Here is a 27,118-nt window from a genome sequence, read left to right on the forward strand (position 1 = left end):
CATTTTTAAATGGTTAATTTCATGTAACGTGGCTTTCACCCCATAAAAATAAATAAATGTACTATATTATAACCCCTTGAATAAAACACTATGAATCCAGATAAATATATATACAACTGAAAAATTTTAGAAGAAAGAGGTTATTTATACAATTTCTAAGACCCTCAAAAAAAAAAAAAAAGGTTACTACAGTTTTGCAATGAAATGGCCTGGCACATAGCCTGGGAAATCCTTAATCAACAGATCAAAGTGAATATCATCAGTAAAAGAACAAACTGAAATAGTGTGCCAATGAGCAAGTCAGGGCACCATTTCACTTCTGTAATATCCTAACCAAAGCACAGCCTGTCTTCAACAGGAGAGGCGCTAACTTGAGACACAGTCAGTCAGTTTATTTGCTAAGTCATGTCTGACTCTCTGAGACCCCACGGACTGCAGCATGCCAGGCTTCCCTGTCCATCAACAACTCCTGGAGCTGGTGACATTATATGAGACACATTATATGTACTCTAAGAACTAGCTCAAACTCTTCAAGAATCTAGTTTTTTTTTTATCATTTTTTAAAAATGAGGAGGCTGTGATATGTTTATTCTATATATTTGAGTCATGTTTTTAACATTTTTTAAAGTTTTTTTTTGGATGTGGACCATTCTTAAAATCTTTATTGAATGTCACAATATTGTTTCTGTTTTATGTTTTGGCTTTTTGGCCCTAAGGCATGTGGGATCTTAGCTCCCGACCCAGGGATGGAACCTGAACCCTCCCTTCTTTGGAAGGTGAAGTCTTAACCACTGGACCACCAGGGAAGTTTCATGTTTTTAACTTTTGAAAAGTAAACTCTGACATTTTATTCCACTGTTCTGTCTGCTTTACTACTGCAATACCACTAATGAAGTCTGATTAACATTTAGTAAGCTCTAGGTGATTTCCAGTTTCCCTAATAAAAAGTAAAAGGTCCTTCCGCTATAGATTCTGACTCAACGGGTCTTAAGGCTGAGAATTCTATTCTTAAATGAGTACTTAAAGTAATAACAATCAGGAAAAAATGGTAAATACTGTAATATTTACTAAGAAAAAAACTCCTGCCTAAGGAACATGGCCTCTAAACATAGGAAAACAATCTACTGCTCTGTTTTTTGCAGTTTCAGTTATGAAACAAAGTGTCTAATATCTTTTCTTAGTTATCAAACTCTCAATTACAGATTAGACTCTCAAATATAAAACATCAGCAAATTTCACAAGAGATCTAGAGTATTAGATCCTTTAAAAAGCTTCATATTATTGGCTTACTTAACCTTGAATTTTGTTAGGTCCTCTACCCTCCTCAGCTTATCTCTTACTAAGCTGTTCAGAACCTTTCTGTTTTACTTACATATAAAAATAAAAAATGGAGGAATTTTATGAGAATTGTTATTTGTTAAATTGCTACATGTGAAAATTGCTACTTTCACCCCTACAAAAAGAAGTCTATTTAAGGAGAAAAAAAAAATTTACTGGAAACAGCATGCTTTCAATTCTTGAGATTTTAGATTACTAAAGGCTTAATACACAAAATATAACTTAAGTACTCCAAAATTTATAATGAGCTAACAATTTTCATACAAAATGTACCACTACAAAAAAATAACCCTTACTCTATAAACAAATTTTTACTCACTGAGCTTCTCTTTCAAGCTCACAACACTGAACAGTTTAAGTCATCCTTGAATGAGGTCTTTTTTTAAGGGCTGGTAAAGATACATTTTAATTTAGAATTACACTGCAAACAATTTGGTCTACATAGGACAAAATTTAATTCAAATCAGCTCATTTACTAAACAGCCAATGTAAGCAAAAACAAACAGCACTAAACACTGCTGAAGGTACTAGATTTAAAAGGTCAGTCTTCCCTCTTTAACAGCTAACAAGCTAACAAATGGAAAAAAAGTTGCTGCCTCATATCCTTCATAAGTTAAGGTATAAACAAATTATCCATCTGAAGTATTTAACAAAAAAAAAGCACAACCCGCGAGCGTGCACTCCGTCACTCAGCCCCATCCAACTCTTTGCAACCCCATAGACTGTAGCATGGAATTTTCCAGGCAAGAATACTGGAGTGGGTTACCACTTTCTATTCCAGGGGAATCTTCCCAACCCAGGTTACCCCTTGACTGTGGACTAGTCTTACTAGCTTGCTTCTAATGAAAAGAATGTGGCAGAAGTGACTTCTGAGACTAGGTCATAAAAGGCACTGCACACTTCTACCTACCTTTCTTCTCAGATCACTTCCTCTGGAAATGCAGCTGCCATGCAAACAGCTGAAGATGTACATATGCAAAGGAAATTGAGTCCTCTAGGCAACAGCCAGAAGCAACCTGCTAGCCCAAAGAGGAACCATCTTCTTAGAAGGAAATCCTCTAGGCACCAGTCAAGCATTCAAATGACAGCAACCTTTGAGATTTTTATGAAAAAATGGAAAAAGCCAGAACCACTCAGGTAAACTGCTACCAAAATTTCTGGCCCACAGAAAATCCATGTGCAAAAGTATTTTAACTCCCTTGTTAAAAGAATATACAGTTTAAGAAAAAAAATGGTGTTTTGCCATTAAGAAAATGCCAATATTATCACAGTTCAAATAAAGTAAACAGATACATTTTAAAAAATAAATGTGACATCAGCTTATATACATTCTCTGAAAGGGGTGGGGTGGGGCACAGAATAGGAAGAGATAATTTACCCCCAGACTAGGCCCTTCCCAGGTGGTTCAGTGGTAAACGATTGCCAATGCAGGAGAAAGCAGGTTTGACCCTGGGGGTCAGAAGAACCACTGGAGAAGGAAATGGCAACCCACTCCAGTATTCTTGCCTGGGAAATCCCACAGACAGAGGAGTCTGGCAGGCTATACAGTCCATGGGGTCACAGAGTCAGACACAATTTAGCAACTAAACAACAACAAAACTACAGAACCTGTTATGATATGAACTCAAATCTTCCTGCCTCAAAACGATGCTCATTGTTCATTATCAGTATATTTCTCAAACTTTTTCCCACAGAAGTTACTTACAAAGTTAACAAACCTGCCCCCTCCAAAATGTATTTTCATAAAGTAACCAAAACAACTCGTCCTCAAGTCCTATTGTACAAATTCATGAAATTTCTGCACTGTACTTTATATGTTTCAATATAAAAATTTTTAAATTATTCAAGTAAAATAACCTTGAATCAGAGGTGACTGGTTTACCTTAAGGTTTCTTAAACCGTGTGTTTGAGAAAACACTGCTATAACAAGGTAAAATTTCAGAGATGACTTAGTTCAACTGGAATATAAACATGAGGGAAAAAACAGAAAGATGTTTGACTATGGTTAAATATATATATATATATCTTAGATACAACTGACAATGTTTCATATAATATAGAAGTTTTTTTAAAAACACAGTATTATAAATTAGAATAATTACCAAGAAGCTTCTAAATTACCATCCCTTAAGACTTGAAGATCTTGTTATTTAAAATGTTCAAACTTATTTAGCCCAAGACACAAAACCATAATGTTTAATGTCTTGTTTCAATTAAGCAGAAAGCAGAAAACAAAATTACACTCTCTGGCACTGACACAGAGTGGAAACAGAAAGGAAATGGAATTTATCACTGTTTCTCCTTGTCTGTCCCCACACCTTGGCCAGTAACATAATCCTAAAAAATAAAAAACCTAAAGGAATCATTTTGTGTGAATAATTTAGAGTAAGCACAGAATATTTCTATATAGGTCTCAAAACCACTGGGGGACTTCCCTGGTGGTAGAGTGGATAGGAATCTGCCTGCCACTGCAGGTGACACGAGTTTGATCCCTGGTCCAGGAAGACTCCACATGATGCAGGCATCTAACCCTGTGGGCCACAACCACTGAGACCGAGTGCTGAAACTACTGAAGGCCACATGCCAGAGCCTGTGCTCCTCAGCAAGAGAATCTACCACAATGAGAAGCCTGAGCAGTGCAACAAAGAGTTGCCCCTGGCTCGCCACAACTATCAAAAGCTCACGAGCAGCAACGAAGATTCAGCATAACCAAAAATAAGTATTTAAAAAACAACTACTACTACTGGGGGTTTCCTTTCTCAATGGTACTAAGTCATTCTGTTACAAACTTCTTTAAACTAATAAATCTAGCCAACAGACTCTCAACGCATCAACCCAGTAATGAACATGTCAACCAACATCACGCAACATGCCAGTATATCTAAAACAGAGTAGAGAAAGTACTCTGGGGACACTACGTACTGCCTTGAACAGCACACAGGAATGAGAAATCGGAACTAAATTCAGCAGGCAAGGGAAGCACCCAGAAGTTTTCAAGTTACAACTGTATGTCTGGAAATGTGCTTAGAAAAAATAAATCTGGTATAGTTTGTTGTAAAATAAAGGGAGCAGGAAGGATTCAGAAAATCACCTTGAGAGGAAAGGTATTGGTTCCCATTACCACTCACCCGTAACAGTTTTCAAAAGTTGTGTTACTTAAAAAACTCCAATTTCAGTGGAAAAGAGCAAGCTTCCTTCAATTTTCTAAAAACTGTAATACAAAAGCCAAACTGAAAGCTCTCTTATAAAGAATGGAAGTAACGAGAGCAAGAACAAGGAGATAGTACATGCAAATAAATGAAGTCAGAACACTCTCATACCACACACAATAACGAACTCAAAATAGCTTATAGACAAATATAATACATGACACCGTAAAACTACTAGAAAAGATCATAAACAAAACATTCTGACATAAATTGTACCAGTGTTTTCTTAGACCAGTCTCCCAAGACAATAGAAATAAAAGCAAAAATAAACAGAAGGGATCTGATAAAACTTATAAGCTTCTATACAGCAAAGGAAACCATACAGACTGGGAGAAAATATTTGCAAACAATGTGACCAACAAGAGCTTAACTTCCAAAATACACCAACATCTTATACAACTCAATAACATAAAACAAACCCAAACAAAAAATGGGCAGAAGACCTAAATAGATATTTGTCCTCCATATCTGGAGATATTCTTCTCAAAAGAAGATATACAAATGGCCAAAAAGCACATCAACAAATGCCCAATATCAATAATTCTTAGAGAAATGCAAACCAAAACAATGAGTTATCAACCTCACTTGGTCAGAATGGCCATCATTAAGAGAGTCTAGAAATAACAAAAGCTGTGAGAAGTTGTGGAGAAAAGTAAACCTTCCTACACTGTTGCTGGGAATACAAATTGGTGCAGCCACTGTGGAAAACAGTACGGATGCTCCTTTAAAAACTGAAAGAGAGTTAAGTGTATGACCAGCAAATCCCTCTCCTGGGCATCCATCTGAAAAACACAAAAACTGTAATTCCAAAAGACACATGCACTCTAATGTTCGCAGAAGGATTATTTACAATAGCCAAGACATGGAAGCAACCATGGACATTTATCCATACAGATGAAAGGATAAAGAACATGTACATACATACATACATACACACACACACACACACACACACAGACACACACAGGAATATTACTCAACCATAAGAAAGAATGAAATACCATTTGCAGCAATATGGATGGACCCAGACATTATCAAACTAAGTGACATAAGTGAGAGAAAGACAAATATTATATATCATTTATATGTAGAATCTAAAAAAACAGTAGTACAAATGAATTTACTACAAAACAGACTCATAAAACTTACAGTGATCAAAGGTGAATGGGAGGCATAAACTGGGATTATGGTATTAAAAGATGCACACCACCATATATAAAATAAACAACAAGGGTATAAACCAACTATACTTCAAGTAAAGAAAAAAACAACAAAAAAAAGAAAATAATAAGGGGGTAGTAACGATGAAAATGATGTGGAGGAGGGGAGACAGGGAGACTGCAGAAACACAATCTACAGGTGGGATTGCAAAGGATTGGATGTGAAAAGGTAAGGAGACAGAAACGGAAGATGAAGAACATTTCAAAGTTAGAAAATGAGAAGGACGCAAACATTTGGGGGTGCTAGTAAACGGTGTTAATATGGGGTGTTCACTTTGTGAACACACTGCATACTTAAAATTTGTGTGCAGTGTCCATTAGTGCATGTGTGTCACAAACGAAAACTTTTTACTGACAGAAAACCAGAGACAGAATTTTCAAGAACTACTGGGCAACTTGCAGCAAATCACTAAAGGCCAGTGATTTAATCACTCACTCCTAGGTACTAGAACCTCTGTAAAAACCCTAAAAGAATGGGTTTGCAGAGCTTCCAGGTTGCTCAATGTGCCTACTTGCTGAGGGAGTGGTATACCCCAAACTCCAAAGGGACTATTCCAGATAGCACCCTATGTACTGCTTCATTTGGCTGTTCAGTTGTGTCTTCTAGAATATCCTTTACAATAAACCAGTAACAGTAGTGTTTTGTTGCATTCCGTGAACCACTACAGAAAAATATGGAACCTGGGGGGTGACAGGGGGGAACTGGTGGTGGTGGTGGAAGGGGTGTCCATGGGCATCTCTAATTTAAAACCAAATCAGAAAGAAGTGTGGGTAACCTGAAAATCTACTACTTGAGATTCATACCTGAAGTGGGACCAGAAAGGCAGTCCTATGGGACTGAGCCCTTAACCTGTACAGTCTAAACTAACTCCAGGTAATAAGTGTCAGAAAATCCGAACTGAATTCAACTGTAGAAAACCCAGTTGAGTATCCACAAAAAGAACTGGAGAACTGCTTGCTGCTTGGTATATGAATGTACACAGAGTATCTAGCAGTACTCAAAAAGAAAAGAACGGAGTTGGGGGTAGATTCTCCAAATAAAGAGCTAAAATGGGCACTACCACCACAGATATTTGGCTTTTCAGAGTCCTTCAACATAACAGCCATTCAAAAAGCACTGCTCACATACATAAAGTCCCAAAGAGCTTTTTAATCATTTTTATGTGAAGTAATAACCAAACATTTTAAGGAAAGTGGCAACAGCAAAGAGACCACTAAACACCATGAACACAAAGGAAACATAATTCATGAAATAACTAGCAAAATGGAATTTTCAGAACCCCGAAAATACAGAACAACTTCTTGAGAGATAAAAACAAAACATCTCCACATGAAGGGGGAAAAAAATCATACTGCATCAAACTTCTTAAACATCTCATGCTATAAGACAACAAAATAGCAGTGAAGGTGCTGAGGGAAAAAGTATTTTGAATCATGAAAGCCATACTCAAAGTATCAAAAGTGAAGCAGATAAATACATTCTTAGACAAGCAATTCCTAACAACCAGGAGGAAAGAAAAAGAAGCGTGGGACTTCCCTGGCTATCCACTGGTTAAGACTCCAGGGTTCCAACTGCACGGGGTGCAGGTTTGATCCCTGATAGAGGAACTAAGACCCCACATGCAGTGTGGCACAGCCAAAAGAAAAAAAGACTAAGATCAGTGACCAACATTTTCTAGTCACTTTATGGACAGTTCATTAAAAAAAACTAACTATTAGGGGCTTCTCTGGTGGTAGAATGGTTAATAAATTTGTCTGGAAATGCAGGGGATGCACATTCAATCCCTGGTCAGGAAACCAAGATCCCACATGCTGTGGAGCAGCTAAGCTCCCAGACACCACAACTATGGAGCTGGTCCACTATGGAGCCCATGTGCCACAACTAGAGCGGCCAAGTGCCACAACTTCTAAAGACTGAGAGTGACTCAAGACTCCTGGAAGCCTTGAGCCACATACAACTAGAAAACCCAGGCACCACAACAACAAAAATCACATACAATGCAACAAAGATCCTGCATGTTGCAATTAAAAACCCGAGGCAAATTAAAAAAGAGAAAAGTATTAGACGGCAAAAATGTCCAGCTATTTTCATAACAAATTAAAATACTGGAACTACTCAGCTACCAAACTTAACAAAACTCTTTGTTATGGTGAGTCCAAGAAAGTTTGTAGTCGAGTTAATTTTGCCCCACTAATTGGAGCTAATCCTTTTGAAGATTTTGCCTATATTCTACTTACTGCCTAAGCTCCAAATCTTAGGTGGGTTTTCCACTGAAGCTGATGTAAACAAAAATTTTTCCTGACCCTATGTAAATCTTTGGAATTGGTTCACCTACTCCTTTCTGGTGGTTCTATTCCCTGGCTTCAGTCACTTCCAAACATGCACATGCAGGTCCAGTTTTAAGTCACAAGCCTTGAGTAGATTCTTCTGAGTTCTCTCTCCACTCAACAGTTTCCTATTACTTTGCCCCACAAATTCTATCTACTTTAATCTTTCCAAATTTTCAGCTGTCTCCTCAACTTTTAGTAAGACTACCAGCCTGTTTGAATTCACCCCATCACTCCCCCGCCCTGTGCTATAACCTATTACTTTTCTTCAAACAACGAGGGCTTTTATTAAGACTGACCACCTCCTGTCATCCAATGTCTAAAAGCCTGTAACACACGTTTTGTCTGGCTTTTTAAATTTCTAAGATGAGTGGGTAAATCTGGTTATCTGGTTGTCTGTTACTCTGTCATAGCCAGAATTTTAAAACTGCATGCCAATTCAATTTTACTATTACAGGATTTTCACGAAATTTAAAGTTTTACTTGTATAAATTTCCTCATATAATTTTTCTTGAAAGGATCCAATTCCAGCTTGTTTCCCAAAGCAAAGTCCAATGACAAAACCTAACACATAACAATATGAAATTCATAATCTTTAGCATTCAATCAAAAATTATCAGTCACGCAAGAATTCCCTGGTGGTCCAGTAGTAAAGAATCTACCTGCCAATGCAGGGGACACAGGTTTGCTCCCTGGTCCAAAATGATTTCATATGCCGTGGGGCAACTGAACCTGTGCGTCACAACTACTGAGACTGCACTCTGGAGCCCAATGTTGCAGTTACTGAAACCTGCACACCTACAGCCTGTGTTCCGCAACAAGAGAAGCCACCGTGATGAAAAGCTACTGCACCGCAACTAGACTAGCCCCAGCTCTCCGCAACCAGAGGCCTGCCTGCAGCAAGGAAGACCCAGAGAAGCCAAATAAACAAAACAAAAATAATTAAAAGTATCTGTCACGCAAAAAGGCCGGGGTGGGGGGGTGGCGCTCCCGTACAGGAAAATACTACCAATAACAAGAGGAAGAATCTACTTAAAGAGACAGTGAGATATGATGGATATGACAGCATTAGCAGACAAAAACATTAAACCATTATAAAAATGTTTAAGACAAGGAAAATAGGAACATAAAGGAAAAATAGAGAACATAAAATAATACTTCTAGAAATAAAAAGTGAAAAACACTGGACAGGATTAACAGATTAGATAATGCACAAGAAAATGATCAGTAAGTGTACTAACAGGGTAGCATTCAAACTATAAAGCATTAAAGTAGACAAAGACAGACTTTATAACTGAAATGTACAATAACAAGGTAATTCTAATATTTATGATCCCAGTAACAGTGATACACTTTCATAAAGCATAAAATACAGGTGATACAAGAAAAATACAGAAGACTTGAACACATCTTGCTCACTCCAATACAAACCTAGTGGATAAAGAATTAGTAAGCATATAGAAGATTTAAACCATACTCATTTAAATTTTAACAGATTTTATGTATCAAATGCTAAACCCCGAAACACAGAAAGTATATCTTCTTTTCAAGCACCCATCTCAGGCCACCAAGAAATCTTTTATAAATGTCAAACATACCTACAAATGACATTACCCGACCACAATTCAATTAAACTAAAAATAACAAAATCAAGCCTCTTCCACATGCAATTTTTAAACAAAATAAATGAAATGGAGCAAAGTCACAAAACCAATAGTTAATAAATTGGAAAAGCTGAAGAACTATAAATCCAAAACTGCTGTGAGGTGGGGGAAGGGACAGATCAATAGAGAAGCTACTAGCACAAATATATAAAATAAAAAATGACAACATTCAAAATCATAAACCATCTGAATTCTGTGTAATTAAAGCTGAAAATATAGAAATGGACAATTTTTAGAAAAAGACAATTTACTAAGAATATCCCCAGTAAAGAGAAAATCTAAACAAATTACCATGAAAGCATCCCATTACCAAAAAAACACAAAAATCCAGACTAAAGTGTTCTTGAGAACCAAGATTCTAAACGTTGAAAAAAGGAAAATACACATGTAAGACAGAAGGCAATAAACAAAAACCCAGTAGTCCTAAACTTGAACTGAAGTTATCAATATGAACTCTACAGTACTGCAAAGTAAATAAATATACATTAAGACTGGTTTATAATTTAAATTGTGCTTTAAATATCAAATATTCAAAAGTTAACTCAATGTGATAAACAACTATTATCTCCAAGAAACTTCCATCCACGGATGAATGGATAAAGCAGCTGTGGTACAAAAAAAAGGAAATCTTGCCATTTGTGACAAAAAGAGTAGACCTTGAGGGCATTATGCTAAGTGAAATAAGTCAAGGAAAGACATACACTATATGATCTTACTTTTATGTGGAATCTGTTTAAAAAAAAAAAACAAACTAGAAAGAGATCAGATTTGTGGTTACAGAGCTGGAGTGAGGAACCCAATGGAGAAGCATAATCAAAAGGTACAAACTCCCAGTTACAAGATAAGTACTCAGGATGTTATGTACAGCATGAGAAAATGGATGCTAACTAAACTTACTGTGGTAATCATTTCTCAATATATTTTAAGTGAAAACATCCTGCTGTACACTTTGAACTTACACAAATTATATATGTCAATTTATATCTCAACAAAACTTAAAAAAGATTAAAGGCATAAAATTTTTTCATAAGAAAAACTTGAATCATTTCACAAGTTATTTATCAAAAGATTCAGCATAAATATATGCTATTCTATTAAACAACTAAGCTTCCCATAAAGAAATATCTGACGTATTTGTTTTCTGTATAACAAAAATGAAATCTAGGGAGTCAAAACTTCAAATCAACACTCTAAAAGAACATCCTTCAAAAGAACACATACTCGTACGGAATGAATGAAGAACTGGATGGAGAAGACGAGAGAGGGAGGGAAGAATTCATGTCCTGTTTAGAGAATAATGGGCCTGATAATTTGCATTTCAAAGGCAAATCAATTTTCTAAAATTAGGAAATAATAAATTAAACGTTAAATATGCAATTCCTCAATTACGGATTAAATGGCTTTTTAACTCCTTTTTTATTTAACATAACCCAACTTTAAAAGTCACAGTGACTTTAAGGCACCATAACATTAATATGTGAACAGAAAGAAACCTCAGTGAAAGAAAGAAAAGTCCACATAGACAACACATACAGAAATTTAGTATAAGAGGAAGTCTGGACAACTCTCCTACTTCAAAGTTTACTCAAAATAATCAAACAGATTAACGATTTAAAGGAGAAAAAAGTCAAAGTCATTACAGAAAAAGTAAATTTTTATTTATCTCAGAAAAGGGAAGGAAGGCCTTTCTAAGTATGACACAAAAGAAGAGAATAAAACATGTTTACATATAAACTCAAAAAGCATTCTATTTGATGAAAATCACAATGTCAAACATCATTATACTAGGGGAGGGCAGGGAATACTTGTCACACAAAACATATATAAAGGTCTTTTACCTTCATACACAAATGTTCCTATAAATCAACAGAAAAAGAACTCATAGAAAAGAGAGAAAAATGAGAAAAGGATATAAAGAGTTCACAGAAAAAGATCTTATATATAAAATTTTCATTCTCAGGAGTTTCCTCATGGTCTACTGGTATTAATATGGAATAACCTTCCAAGATAATTCCTTAAGTAAAAAAGGTTAGATAGCAAGATGGAGGGACTTTCCCTAGTGGTCCAATGGTTAAGAATCCATCTTGCAATGCAGGAGACACAGGTGCAACCCCTGGTCTAGGAACTAGGATCGCACATGCTGCAGCACAACTAAACGCGCACACCACAATGAAACCCAACTCAGACCAAAAAAAAAAAAAAAAAGAGCAAAGTGGACATCATGTTACTACTTGTATTAAAAGGAAAAATATCATGTGCTTATATATCCATAAGATCTCTAGAAAAATTCATAGAAAACAGTTTCTTCAGACAAGAACTATAGCTGGACAAAAGGAGGTCACTTTTCTATTAAAAAAAAAAAAAACACCCGTGTACTATTTGTAATTTGCACTAGGTGCATGTATTCAAAATAATTTTAAATACTCCGAAGTCTGACTCAGCTTTACCAATTCTTGACTCCTCACACACTTTAACATAACATCTTTAATTTAAAGATTTGGGGAATTCCCTGGCGGTCTAGTGGTTAGGACTCTGCTTCCACTGCTGAGGGCAATCTCAGGGAACCAAGACCCCTCAGGCCACACAACATGGCTAAAAATAAAAAAATTAAAGTAAGTTTTTAGAAAACAATTCAGGGAACTTTTTAAAGGAACTAAATGGTTATGAAGACAAAATATACTATATTCACACGCACACACTATTTGTTAGGCAATCTGCTTAGGATTTTACAAGTATTATCTCATTTAGTTCTCACTATCCCCAGGAGATTGGTATTATCTTTTCTTCAAACAAGAACAACAGGTTTTTAGATGTGAAATACATTTTGAAATTCCCAGGGTCACAGTACTAATCAGTGGTAGCTCAAATTCTTAATCTCTATACACACCCTCAGTTCAGTTCAGTCGCTCAGTCGTGTCCGACTCTTTGTGACCCCATGAATCGCAGCACACCAGACCTCCCTGTTCATCACCAACTCCCGGAGTTCACTCAAACTCACATCCATCGACTCGGTGATGCCATCCAGACATCTCATCCTGTCATCCCCTTCTCCTCCTGCCCCCAATCCCTCCCAGCATCAGGGTCTTTTCCAATGAGTCAACTCTTCGCATGAGGTGGCCAAAGTACTGGAACTTCAGCTCCAGCATCATTCCTTCCAAAGAACATCCAGGACTGTTCTCCTTCAGAATGGACTGGTTGGATCTCCTTGCAGTCCAAGGGACTCTCAGGAGTCTTCGCCAACACCACAGTTTAAAAGCATCAATTCTTCAGCGCTCAGCCTTCTTCACAGACCAACTCTAGCATCCATACATGACTACTGGAAAAACCACAGCCTTGACTAGACGGACCTTTGGGCAAAGTAATGTCTCTACTTTTCAATATGCTATCTAGGTTGGTCATAACTTTCCTTCCAAGGAGTAAGCGTTTTAATTTCATGGCTGCAATCACCATCTGCAGTGATTTTGGAGCCCCAAAAAATAAAGTCTGACACTGTTTCCACCGTTTCCCCATCTATTTCCCATCAAGTGATGGGACCAGATGCCATGATCTTCGTTTTCTGAATGTTGAGCTTTAAGCCAACTTTTTCACTCTCCTCTGTCACTTTCATCAAGAGGCTTTTGAGTTCCTCTTCACTTTCTGCCATAAGGGTGGTGTCATCTGCATATCTGAGGTTAGTGATATTTTTCCCGGCAATCTTGATTCCAGCTTGTGCTTCTTCCAGCCCAGCGTTTCTCATGATGTACTCTGCACAGAAGTTAAATAAGCAGGGTGACAATATACAGCCTTGACGTACTCCTTTTCCTATTTGGAACCACTACACATACTGTAAATAACCCAGGGTACATTAGGTAGAGACCATGTGTTATATAAAATATTAGCTTTAACTGTAACAAGTAGGTAAGTCAGTCTCTATTTTTTGAGTTTTAAGTTTCTGCCTTACCTGTCAGGGACCATCTTGAGTTTATAGCTTTATATCCACAAGAGTCACAACTTGCTTTCCACTAACCTAGCCAACTTTATCTTCAAATAAGACTCGTTCTCTCATCAAATTCAATCCTTGGAAGGCCCTAATTTAAAGTACTAAGGTGAAAACATTTTTACTCACTTTTCCCCATTTCCAAAAAGTGCCTATAAAACGAACTCATTTTAGATGTAGATCAAAGAGTACATAATGTGAAAAATCTAAACTATGAGTTAAAAAAAAACCTAAGGCAACTAAGCTTGCATAGGAAAAGTCCTTAAGACATCTTGATAATCAAGTAGTTTTCAACCTAGCTAGTGTTCATGAAGCAATGATTTCATTACTCACCTAATGATACCTGCTACAGCAGCCTTAAGTTTACCATCCTACCAGAGTTTTATTAAATAAGCCCCCTTGGAAGGGATCTAAAAGATTCAAAGCCAAAACCAAACTGAGAAAATCTACAATACCATAAATAATTAAAGCTCTATGGACATAAATCTGCATTTGCCATCTCTGAGAAGGAAACGTAAAAGGATTATGTTTCCTCCTTAAATAAAGACATCAGTTAATATAAATGAATTGTCATGGCCTTCCTGATTTCTGAAAATGAGCCTAAAATCAGCCACCCACATATTTCAAGGTCACTGCTTGAAATGTAAAGTGTTTTATCTTTTTAAGCCTGAGAGGCCAATTCCACTGAATTTCAATCCCTCTGACTGAACATTTCAAAACTATGGAAATTTTTTAAAAGGCCAGGGTTATAATAAAAAGAAGTCTTTATCAAGCAATCCCTTCAGAAAGGTTACAGCAAACCCAAAGTTAGCCTTGAATCTAGCAAACAGACTAGAAGTTCATGTAACAGTTATTTAAGTCTAGGCACATAAAGAACTTTGCTGGTGGCTCAGACCATAAAGAATCTGCCTGCAATGCAGGAGACCTGAGTTTGATTCATCGGTCCAGAAGATCCCTTGGAGAAGGAAATGGCAACCCACTCTGGTATTCTTGCCTGGAGAATTCCAGGGACAGAGTAGCCTGGTGGGCTATATACAGTCCATAGGGTTGCAGAGTCAGACACCACTAAGCAATTAACACTTACTCTCAGGCAGATAAAACCGCTTCTAAATGGTCAGACAACAAAAAAAATTCACCTGTAAATAATCCCCTAACAAATTTTACCTAGCCCCCAGGCAGTTAAATAGAAGTTCTACAATAAAATACCGAGGGTGGTGGTGCAGGTGGGGGATGGATTACATATATCTAAGATGTCCTTGAGCTACATTAACACACAGAGCATATAACAATAAACAAATGAGACAAGGTACCTGTCCTCAGAAGTTTACGCAATAAAGATAGGTGAGAGAAGATAATTAAGACTGATCTGAATGTAATACAGTAACAAATCAAAGGTTATACGAAGGGGGTTGTCCACTTCACACAGAATGATTAGAGAAAGGCATTCAGAATGTAATATATGAGCCAAAACTGAGCTAAAAAAGGAAAAAGAGACAGAGCATAAAGGCCCAAAGACAGGAAGGAAAATGCCTGGTGTATTTAAGGAAAAAAAACTCGGAAAGTCAATGGTCTAGCATGACAGTAACCAATGTCGCAGAGAAAAAGAAGGGACAAAGAAGTTGCTTGTAGGCTACAGAGTCTGCATGTTATTCTTAGGTCCAATGACAAGACCATGCTCTGGGAATCATGAACTATAAGAATGGAAGAATGACACAATTATAAAGTTACAAGGCTACAACAAGTAGTTCAAGTAAGAGAAAATCAGGGCGTAACAGTGGAGCAGAAATGGATATATTTGGGAGAGCAAAGAGACTTACTAATTGACTAGATGGGAGGAAAAGAAGAAATCAAAATGAGACTTGACTAGTCTGAATAAGCGGATACGGTATCCATTTATTGAGCAATAGAAGCAGAGACAAAGTGGCTGGGAAAGACTCAAAGACAAGTTCAGTTTTGGATATGTTAAATTTGTAAATGAAATAAAGAAGTCAAGGTCGGTTAAATTACAAGCCTAGAATATGGGGAGGAGGCCTGGACTGGAGATTTAAATTTGAGATCTTTTGCATAAAGATGCCATTTAAAAATATGGTACCATATTGCAAATTAAGCAATTACCTCAGAAGAGTGTAACCACTATGGTTCAACAATTTTAAACAGGTCATAAATGCAATCTAAATATACCTGGTTTCTGCTCAGTTCCCTACTTTCCCTTATCTAAAATCTCCCTCCTGGCTGATCACATGATCCTCAAATGCTACTAGTTATATGGCCCAGCCATAACAATACTACTACTACTGCTGCCATCATTTTACAATTTCAAAGCATTTAACATTCATTATTTCACTTGATTGTAATGATAACTTTGCGAAGCAGGAAAAAAAACTAGTTTTACCTGAGCAGAAAATAAAGTCTTAAAAAGGCTGGCCTGGCCAACATTAAATAGCTATTATTCACTAGATGATATGAAATCAGCATTCAAATTTAAGGACTGTGTTTATACTCACAGAACTTCAGAGAAGACAAACTACATGAGTTTAGGAATCTTATATTATTACCTGGTTTGCTACTAAATGCCCAGCACCAATCAAAGTACAGGCTACTAAATGCCCAGCACCAATCAAAGTACAGGCACATAACAGACAAACATCTACCAGGCAATAAACATCTCTAGCACAGACTAATACTCAAGAAATAAAAATCCCAGATCCACTGTTGAGCCAATATGTTACCATAAATAAGATGATATGCCCGTATCTTACTTTCTCATTTGCAACATAAAAATGTTGTCATTTATTTTTCAAGTATGCTTATGTATAAATTAGATAATATCTAACATCGCAAGCCATTCAAAAAACAATTGCTCCATGAATTCAAGATGGTCTTATTGTGCAAGAGGTCATATTTCATATCCCCACAAAAATAATTTCCCCTTTTAATCCAAATTTCCTATAAAAGATGTCAATCAGGTTTTAAAATAAAGCAGAAAGAAAAAGTCAAAACCTACCATTTGTATTTATCAACGACTGCTTTGTGGAACTGACATATATCAAAGAAGCCACAAATAGTTCCACACGTATAAGGTCAACTGACATTCAACAGAGGTATTTCAATCAACATCATTCAATGGGAAACAAAATCTTTTCAACAGAGTTAGGACAGTAGGACATCTGTATTTATAAAAGAAAGAAATGAACCTCAACCCTTTCACATGCAAAAAAAATAACCTCACTCCAAATGGTTCACAGATATAAAAATATAAACTACAAAACTTTAAGAAAGCTAAAAATCAGGAGAAAATCCTATGAATTCGGGTTAAGTAAAAATTTATTATGACACAAAAAAGCACAAATCATGAAAGAAAAATAACCAATTTTACTACAAGTTTTAAAATGTCTGATCTCCAAAACAGTTAAGAAAATGAAGACAAACCAGAGATGGGAGAAATTTGCAAAATACATGATCTAATACACTTATAGCCAAAATAAAGGACTCTAACAATAAAACAAGCTAATCTTTTAATGGATCAAAGACTTGAATAGACACTTCACCAAAGCACATTAAAAGATGCTTATCATGTCACTACACTGTATGATAGCTTTAATGTTGGCTAACTGCCCACTCAACTACCCTAGCAGTAAATACTATTAAAGGAAAAATTAATCAACTTGAGGAACTTTTCTTCCTTTAAGGACAAGAGTATTTTTATTAGATCATCTGCTTCTTTTTAAGAAGGGCAAATAACCTGTAGAGTATGGTCTGGAAATTAGAGGGCAGAGAAGAGGGTATCTGATCATACTTATGCTATTATATATTCAAATACATTATCATAAATGTCTTTTCTTATTACAGATTTATAACACTGTGATCTTACTATAGTCATAGGCTATTTTATTTCAGGATAGTATGGAGCACTTTAAAAAGTATTTGTCACAAACAGTTAGGAATCTGACAGAATTCTATACCACTACTCTAGAGCAGTGCTGTCCAATATGGCAGCTAGTGGCCATAGGCTGTAATTTAAACAAAAATTAAACAAATCTTAAAATTCAAATCCACATCTCCATAATGACATATTAAGTCTTGAAGTGTTAGTCGCTCAGTCGTGCCCAACTCTTTGCAACCCCATGGACTGTAGCCCACCAGGCTTCTCTGTCCATTCGATTTTCCAGACAAGGATTACTGGAGTGGGTTGCCATTTCCTTCTCCAATGACATATAGCTAGTGATTATTATACTGAAAAAATAGACACAGAGTCTTACACCTTTTCACAAAGTTTTGTTGGATAGCACTGCTTAAGACCTACTACTTAGAACCTTGGAATGCTAAGGAAGCTAAACGTAACAGAAGAATGCAAATAATCCAAACTATGGTTCCCTCACTTACTGAGAAGCTTGCATAAATTATTTAATTTCAGACTGACTTTCTTAAACCACTGAACGGAAATACCATTTATTTTACATGATAATTGGGGAAAACACTTTCTAAATCAAATTGCTATATAAACATTAGTAATGAGGTGATTCTAAAGGAAAATATTCCTGAAAAATAACTTATGTGAGCATTTCATTAACAAGTCACAACTGTATCACATTAAGGAAAATAAAATTTAGTTGCTGGTTAAGAATAAAGTTTTTAAATTCCTGAAATAGAATAGAATTTGACTTTCTTCCTACTGTCATCCTAAAACTAACTATAAGCCATAATGGTTGGGAGTTCTGGGTTCTGGATGCAGAATGTATGGATTCAGAAATCCCACTTACTGGCTGTGTAACCTTAATAAGCAATTTAAAACCTCTGACTCTCATTTCTATAAAATGAGAATAGAACCTTCCCACAAGCTGTACCTATGAGGATCAAATTAGTTAACACAGTTAAAAAGCTTTGAATACTGCTTGAAACACGGTAAGCATTAACATGGATTAACCCACTCATTATGGTAGATGTTGATATCAAAAATAAAGAACTCCTATAACTCAACAACAAAAACAATCTGGTTTAAAAATGGGCCAAAGGCTTGAATAGGTGTTTCTCCAAAGCATACAAATGACCAATAAGCACACCAGACATCACTTATCACATTACTAATCATTAGGGAAATCCAAGCCAAAACCATAACAATACCACTTCACAACCATTAGAACACAATACACAGGAAACAACAAATGCTGAGAAAAATTTGAAGAAATTGGGACCCCTGTGCATTGCTGGTAGAAATAAGAAACGGTGCAGCCACTATGGAAAACAATATGGTGGTTCCTCAATTAAAAATAGAATTACCGTATGATCAGCAGTTCCACTTCTGGGTATCTATCCAAAAGAATTGAAAGCAAAGATGCAGACAAATATTTGTACTTCCCTATTCACACAGCATTATTTACAACAGTCAAAAGGTGGAAACAACCCAAGTGTCCATTAACAGACGAATGGATAAACAAAATGTGGTACATATACATATAAAGGATTATTTATTGTGTCTTTAAAAAAAAGGGTATTTTGATTGACCCATGGTACAACATGGATGAACCTCAAAGATGTTCAAAGGAAATAAGCCTTTGGATAAATATGCATGATTCCACTTATATGAGGTACCTGACTTCCCTGGTGGCTCATACAGTTAAGCGTCTGTCTACAATGCGGGAGACCCGGGTTCAATCTCTGGGTCGGGAAGATCTCCTGGAGAAGGAAATGGCAACCCACTCCAGTACTACTGTCTGGAAAATCCCATGGACAGAGGAGCCTGGTAGGCTACATGTAGTCCAGGGGGTTGCAAAAAGTCAGACACGACTGAGCAACTTCACTTCACTTCAAAGTAGTTAAGTTCATAAAAACATAAGGAGAGTGGTGATTTCCAAGGGTTGGGAGGAGCAAGGAATAGTTATGGTTTAATGGGTACAGAGGTTCAGTTTTACAAAATGAAAAGCTCTGGAGGTGAGTGCTGGTAATGACTGCATAACAACATCAATGCACCGAAATGCCACACAACTATACACTTAAAAACAACTGAAATGCTGAATTTCATGTTATGCGTATTTTGCCACAAATCATTCATTAGAACCAAAAAGTCTATTGTATTATAAACATATCTAATTTCCTTGAAGATATCCTTCAAAATATTTAAGAAGTGTTTCAAAGAGTACAATATCAATAGGTAAGAGATACCCAGAGTAGTCAAATTCATAGAAAATACAACAGTGCTTGCCAGGGGCTTGGGAGAAAGGAAAATGGAGAGTTAATGGGTAGCGTTTCAATTTGAGAAAATAAAACCACGTTCTGGAGATGGATGGTGGTGATAATTGCACAATGTGAAGGTACTCAAGGTCACTGAACTGTACACTCAAAAATGGCTAAAATGGTAGATTTTATGTTTATTTTACCATAATAGAAAAGTTTCTCATTACACAGATTGGGAGATAAGTGCAAAGGGGGCGGAAGATTTTACTTCTCTATCTCATACAGTGGCTAAAAGGCAGAAAAGACTTTATATCTGCTAAACTGATACAAATTTAGAGTCTATTTTCTTCTCTAAACTTAAAACAACCTATTTGTGGGGGTGAAGACTTTAGCTAATTATACTGACAACGTGTGGGTGTCCTCGGTCACTCAGTAGTGTCCAACTCTTTGCAACCCCATGGACTGCAGAATTCTCGGTTCATGGAATTTTCCAGGCAAGAATACTGGAGTGGGTTACCACTTTCTATTCCAGGGGAATCTTCCCAACCCAGGTTACCCCTTGACTGTGGACTAGTCTTACTAGCTTGCTTCTAATGAAAAGAATGTGGCAGAAGTGACTTCTGAGACTAGGTCATAAAAGGCACTGCACACTTCTACCTACCTTTCTTCTCAGATCACTTCCTCTGGAAATGCAGCTGCCATGCAAACAGCTGAAGATCTACATATGCTAAGGAAATTGAGCCCTCTAGACAACAGCCAGCAGCAACCTGCTAGCCCAAAGAAAACACCTTCTTAGAAGGAGATCCTCTAGGAACAAGTCAAGCCTTCAAATGACAGCAACCTTTGAGATTTTTATGAAAGAGAAAAGAAGCCAGAACCACTCAGCTAAACTGCTACCAAATTTCTGACCCACAGAAAATCCATGTGCAATAGTATTCTTTTAACTCCCCTGTTTAAAGAATACAGTTTTAAGCAAAAAAAAAAAAAAAAAAAAAAAGTTTTGCCACTAGAAAAAAAAAAACAAGAATATACAGTTGACCCTTAAACAACATAGTCATTGGAACTGTGCAGGCCCACTTACATGTGGATTTTTATCAATATTAAATACTAGACTACTACACTATCCAAAACTGGTTGAATCTGTGCATGCAAAACTGCAGATACTAAGAAACCTCAGATACAGACGTTTGGCCTACTATATGCAAATCTTCCAATTCAAAGGTAGGTGCCTATAAGACCCGTGTCATTCAAGAGTCAACTGTGTTATTTATGTTCACTGAAAGCTAACTTGTTTTTACTTGTATACATACATACGTAAAGATAAAAAATGACCATTTTTCAGTTGAGTAATTTTCTAAAGGTATCTGCGAGGTGCAACCAAAACAACCCATCTAACTAGAATTTTTAAGATTCTTGCTTAAAAAAAAAAAGTATGGAACAACTTCTAAATACGGTTTTAAAAATACATAACCTGGAAACTGAATTAACAGGTAGGAAATGAAGATGAAAACAATGCACTGCACAAGTTGTGAACAGAAAGATGACTAAAGAAACTGGGGCTTCCCTGGTGGTCCAGTGGTCCACCTGCCAATGCACGGGACATGAGTTTGGGTTTGATCCCTGGCCTGGGAGGATCCCACATGCCTCACAGCAGGAGCGCAGCTACTGAACCAGTGCTCTGGAGTCCAAGCAACACAACCAGAAAAAATCTGCACACAGTAACTAAGACCAGCACAGCCAAAAATAAATAAATAAAATTTTTTAAAAGAAACTGAGTATCATCTCTTATATAAAAAGATGCAGAAAACAGCAATTACTTTAAGATACAGCACAAAAGCTTGTAAGTATTCTGCTGGGTGGGGCAGCTAACAAAAGGGGGAAAGCAGGCAGGTAAAACTGAAAAGGAGATACAATCATAAAAGGTCTTATCAGTAATTATACCATTTTGTGTCTCATGATCCTGCTGTTGAAACTGCTCTCCAAAAAAATACATGGAAGCACCTTCAAATACATCTATTTCAGAGACTTCTCAAATCACTCTCCCATCCACATAGCCAAAAAGAATTCAAGTTAGGAGCCCCTCACACATGAAACATTAAAAGAGGGGAGGACATAAGATAACCTCTCTCTGCAACTTGCTCGTTCCGAAATATTCCAAAGATATGAGCTGAAAGGCTGCTAAAGTAACAAAACCAAGAACTGTAATTTAGGGAGATTTCTCTGGCCACAAGAAAAGACTCTGTAGAGACGTACACTCAACTAAGGACCTCCTTGGTGGCTCAGACTGTAAAAAATCTGCCTGCAATGGGGGGAACCTGGATTCGACCCCTAGGTTGGGAAGATTCTCTGGAAGAGGACATGGCAACCCACTCCAGTATTCTTGCCTGGATAATCCCGAAGGACAAAGGAGCCTTGTGGGCTACAGTCCATGGGTTTGAAAACAGTCGGACACAACTGAGCAGCTAAGCACACACACACAAACTCAACTAAAGTAGGTTATTTCCTTAACCAAAGATCAAGCTAGGACGATAGATTAAACTGGAAATGAGGAGGAAAGCGTGACTAGGATGCAGGTAATACCATTAACAGAAACAAGAGACAGAAATAATTTCAGAGACCATAATACTAGTTTAACATGTAAAATATATTAAACAGAATTTTAAAATGTAACATATACAATAAAACTTTACCTATATATTACATCTCACAATTAACAAAAAAGCCTTCATACATTATTTCCATCATTTTTATGAAAAAAGTAAAGCCAAAAGAGGTTAAGTAAATATGTGCGTGCATGCTAAGTTGCTTCAGTCATGTCTGACTCTTTACAACTCAAAGGATTATAGCCTGCCAGGCTCCTCTGTCCATGGGATTCTCCAGGCAAGAACGCTGGAGTGGATCGTCATGTCCTCCTCTAGGGAATCTTTCCTGTCTAGGAATCGAACCCCCATCTCTTAGGTCTCCTGCACTGACAGGCAGGTTCTTTACCACTAGCATCACCTGGGAAGCCCTTAAGTAAATATGCAAGGTCACAAAGACCCTTTTCTAATATTCCAAATCCTAGACCAAAAATCTCCTAACTCCCCAAAACTACCCTTTTCCTATATCACTACTCCTAACTGGATCTAAATTATCTAAACGGTTTTATTAAAAAGTGGTTGCGTCAAAGACAATTAGATAATCTGGCCTGTTTAGGTTCTATCCTCAGGTGTAATTTTACTTTCAGATTAAAGGTTCCCATCCTTATTCCCTTCCCTTGTTGAATTTTATTTTCTCTCTTCTGTTCATTTCATAATCTGAAACCATACTTTAATTTTTAGCTAACCAAAGTTAGCACTCAAATAGCTACTAACAAATAGTAAAACAGTGGTTTTTCTTCTTTTAGCTGGTCTCCAAGCTCCACTAGTAATCATTATTAACCAAAGAAAAGCAGTAAATGAGAAGGAAAAAATATCAGTGACAATGTTCAAACTGAATTAATAAACGTAAAATCCACATGAGGACAGTATTAAACATAGCTAGTGATTAAGTTTGGGTCTCTCTAGTTCGACTTGGAGACTTGGTCAAGATTCCTACATCAGTCTCAGTCTCCCTAAAATTTTTAATTTCTCACCTATACAACTAATAGTAGTTTTCTCTACGATATACTACTATGTACCACACAATCATCATCTATAAATGATAATCATTTTAATTGTTATTTTAGACCTATATATTGTTCAGGCACAGAAGTGGGGAAAAAATGGGTTAAAGGGAGATAGAGGCATTTTGGGGGGGGTGCGGAGAACCCGGCCATTATTTCAATTACTCTGGTACTGTATATTCCAATGCCAAGAAAATAATGAAATATTTATGCAAACACTCAAGTTGAATAAAGCTGCCCTTGAACAACTACTGTAAGCAAATATTACTATTCAAGGATTAAAGTTAATTGTTAAAAACCCTGGTCACTAGAGTCATCTTTATCCTGATACTACTGCTTGGAGCAACAGGAGAAATTTAAAGAAAAATAATCACAAATAGTAAATCTTATGTGGTTCTTTTCTATAAAAAAAGGCCATTCAGTTCCAGTTCAAATTCCTAATCACATTCAAAATGCATGTTCTTAGATAAGTACCTTGAAAACCCACTAAGTTTAAGGAATATATAAAATCCAGGCTCTCTGAAGCAAAGAAAAGGGCAGAAGGAGGGTTGTTCTCATCACAGGTTTATATAAATCAAGGTGGAAACTCAATTAGAAGTACTACACAAAGCTCTGAGAGAGAACACAAGAAATATCCTATCCTTTTCTGACAGATTTATTTAACTCTAATCTCAATTTTGTATCAGAAAATAAAATACCCCGTATGTTTAAATACCTACCATCTTTTGGACTCTCCTACCTCTCCTGCTTTAAGGGAGCTAACAGGACTCAACAGCATAACAACAAAACAATAAATGAGCCAGATGACCAGTTATTAGGCTATCCTGGCAAAGTGTGCAAATATTACGGTATTTTTTAATCTCAGATAATTAAGTGAAAAAAAATAACACTCAACTTTAGCTACATTCATCTGTTAATATAAACTGCTTCAAAAATAAATTTTAGTCAATTTTTTAAAAACAAACACTTCTACTGAATGCCTATGACTCACTAAAAAAAAATTAAATGCAGTAACAAATCATAATACCAGTCAATCCTCAAATAAACAATTAAAAGATGATACTCTTTTGTTAAAGGATTTTTATTACAGCAATTAATATTCACAACCTTTTTTTTAACCAACATTTCTTTATAACTTAAGGCAACATTACCTTCTGGAGGCAGAAAATGTATACTTTTTTTTTTTTTTTTTTTAAGTTAAAGGTTCTTAGTGTACCTTCTCTTCCTCTGTTTCTATTCGTAGTAACGACTTTTTGAAACTTTCTGGAACTTAAGGAACAATCTGAAATACAAAGCCACTTCAAAATTTGTTTCAAAAAGTTTCTATAATGGATAGGAATTGTTATCCCTTAAAACAATTTACTTCATGAAAGACCAGATTAAAAGTCAAGCCCTGTAATTTGTTTAAACAACTACCTAATTCTACACTGGAACACTAAACTGCATTCAAAATGTAATCTAAACTCATATTTAGGAAGTAAATTGGCTATTTGTTGAGTTTTTTCCTACCTTTCTATTAATCCATAAAGCCATACTGACCGTATGGATTTGTCTATTTCAGAAGCACAAAAACTTCAAATGTGAACAGTTTCATCTGAAATATTCTTAACAATTCTTTCCACATTTCAATTTATCTAACAGTTCTTTTCAGACTGCCCAGGAAACTGAAGCCAAAGAATCTTACTGCAAGAAACTGAAAGGCTTCCAAATAACAACATAGGATAAAGTTGACTCATTACAGTTTACAAATGAACATTTGATTTGCTCACCATATAGTACTTACAAATTCCAACAGGACTGCACAGGAAGGTGTTGGCTTTGTCTCTGTAATCTTTATGTTTTCCAGTTTGTTTTTTTATTTTGTATCCTCTGAAATAATATCCAAGTTCTTTGAAGACACTTAACCTATGGCTATTTGACATAGAGTTACTTCAGTCAGCTACCCATACTTCTGTTTTAAAGTTTTCATATGGCTATCGCCAGAATTAGCCAAGTTCCTTGGATTTTAAGATTTTAAAGTCTTCTTTATTATTCCATGTACTTGTCACTGTTATCCACTCCAGATGAAATAATCCAATTTATGAGTCAAAAAGAAAAAACAAAAAGAAAATTTCACATCTGAAGAGCATTCCTAAACATCAGCATAAACAAGACACAGCTATCTCAATACTACCATGCTGCTGTGAAACTGCCACATCTTAAATTTCCACGTAAATAAAAGATAAAAGCAAAAAAACTGTATTCATTCAATGTCTTCATTTAGAAAAGCTGTCCCATTGTGACATGAAAAGGACTGAGATCAAAAATTCCTAAAACTTTTAATAAAGGTAAAAATAAACTGCCATGAAACTTCAGCAATATTTAAACAGTAATTCGAAACTGCCGAAACTACTCAGTACACAAATCAAACATATCTTACAGTTTTGGCTGAAGAACACAGGGGAGGGGTTGGGGGGAGGCAAAAATACCACCAGCTGAAACACTTTAAACCAGTTATATAATCCGTTTGAACCAAAATACTGAAGAAATGCCTGGATCTCTTTTTAAGTAGCTTGCAGAATTGTTCACTACTATCAATTCACTTCAGAGATGATTCTTGCCAATTTTAATAAACTTCTGGGATAAAATTATCCAAAAACATTGTAATTCCAAAATGGCCACTTGAAATATCCGGGGCCTTTTACACAAAACCTAGAAGATGATCTTCATATCTGAGTAATTCAATCACCTGTAAAAGTTATAAAAAAATTTTAATTACACACTGAATTTTAATTTTGAACTAAAAATTAATCCCCATCCTCAACAGTCAACCTCTGGAGAGAAATGCAGTTCCGCACCCAAAGAAGGTCTACTGTATGAAAAGGACTTCAAAATATGTTGAGGGGGAGAAAAATCGGTGGGAGATGGTATTATGGAAGACAAGTGCTGATTCCAACTGGGAAGGGTGTGCGGATGTAAGGTAGAGGGATTATATAAGCAAACCTTCTTATACTTTGAGTAAATGTTACAAAGGAGCAAACAATCTTCTAAGAGATCTTCCGTATTTTCTATTCAAATCTACCAAAAGAAAACGCAAAGACAGGTGTGCTGCCACAGAGCATTACTAAATGCAACTTAAGAGAATGAGGGATATAAAGAGAAAGACGCTCCCTCCAAATCAGAATGTCCAAAGGAAAGGGGCACATTTTCCCCATTCAGAGTAGGAAGGTAAGTGGCCGGGAAGTGGGACAAGAACATTCCTTAAATTCGCCCGAGGGTGAGACTTACCCGGCAGCCACGAGATGTGAGGGTTCCCATTTCCTTGAATTAAGAAAACAGGTTTCTTTCAACACTGAGGGGGTGGAAGGTACTGAGCCCTTCTCGTATACCACGTTAAGAGTGCTTTTCTCCCCAACCAGACCGAGTCCCCTCAGACCTACAGGACTCAGAGGGGCAAGGCTGCGCTCGCCTCGGTCAACAGCCACGGACCTGGAGAGGCGGGCTGAGCGGGTGCGCGGAGAAACAACCAAAGGCCACAACTCGGCCTCGACTCTCTCAACCCTCCGACAGTGGCAGCTGTGCAAAAGGAG

The 27,118-nt window shown here is 36.6% G+C and overlaps 1 protein-coding gene across 4 annotated transcripts in view; it reads right to left on the reverse strand.

Moving 5' to 3' along the window:
• Window positions 1–27,118, reverse strand: part of GPBP1 (GC-rich promoter binding protein 1) — a 70,700-nt gene that overhangs the window by 42,958 nt on the left and 624 nt on the right. For 2 of the 4 annotated variants that reach the window (XM_005694685.3, XM_005694686.3), the window contains exon 2: window positions 25,333–26,277. The gene's annotated coding sequence lies outside the window, so the exon portion shown is untranslated. Of the gene's footprint in view, window positions 1–25,318; window positions 26,278–26,816; window positions 26,835–27,118 lie in introns of those variants that run through there. The other 2 variants (XM_018065598.1, XM_018065599.1) reach the window with 2 other exon arrangements.

This window comes from Capra hircus, chromosome 20, assembly GCF_001704415.2.
Source record: "Capra hircus breed San Clemente chromosome 20, ASM170441v1, whole genome shotgun sequence".
NCBI classification, from domain to species: domain Eukaryota; kingdom Metazoa; phylum Chordata; class Mammalia; order Artiodactyla; family Bovidae; genus Capra; species Capra hircus.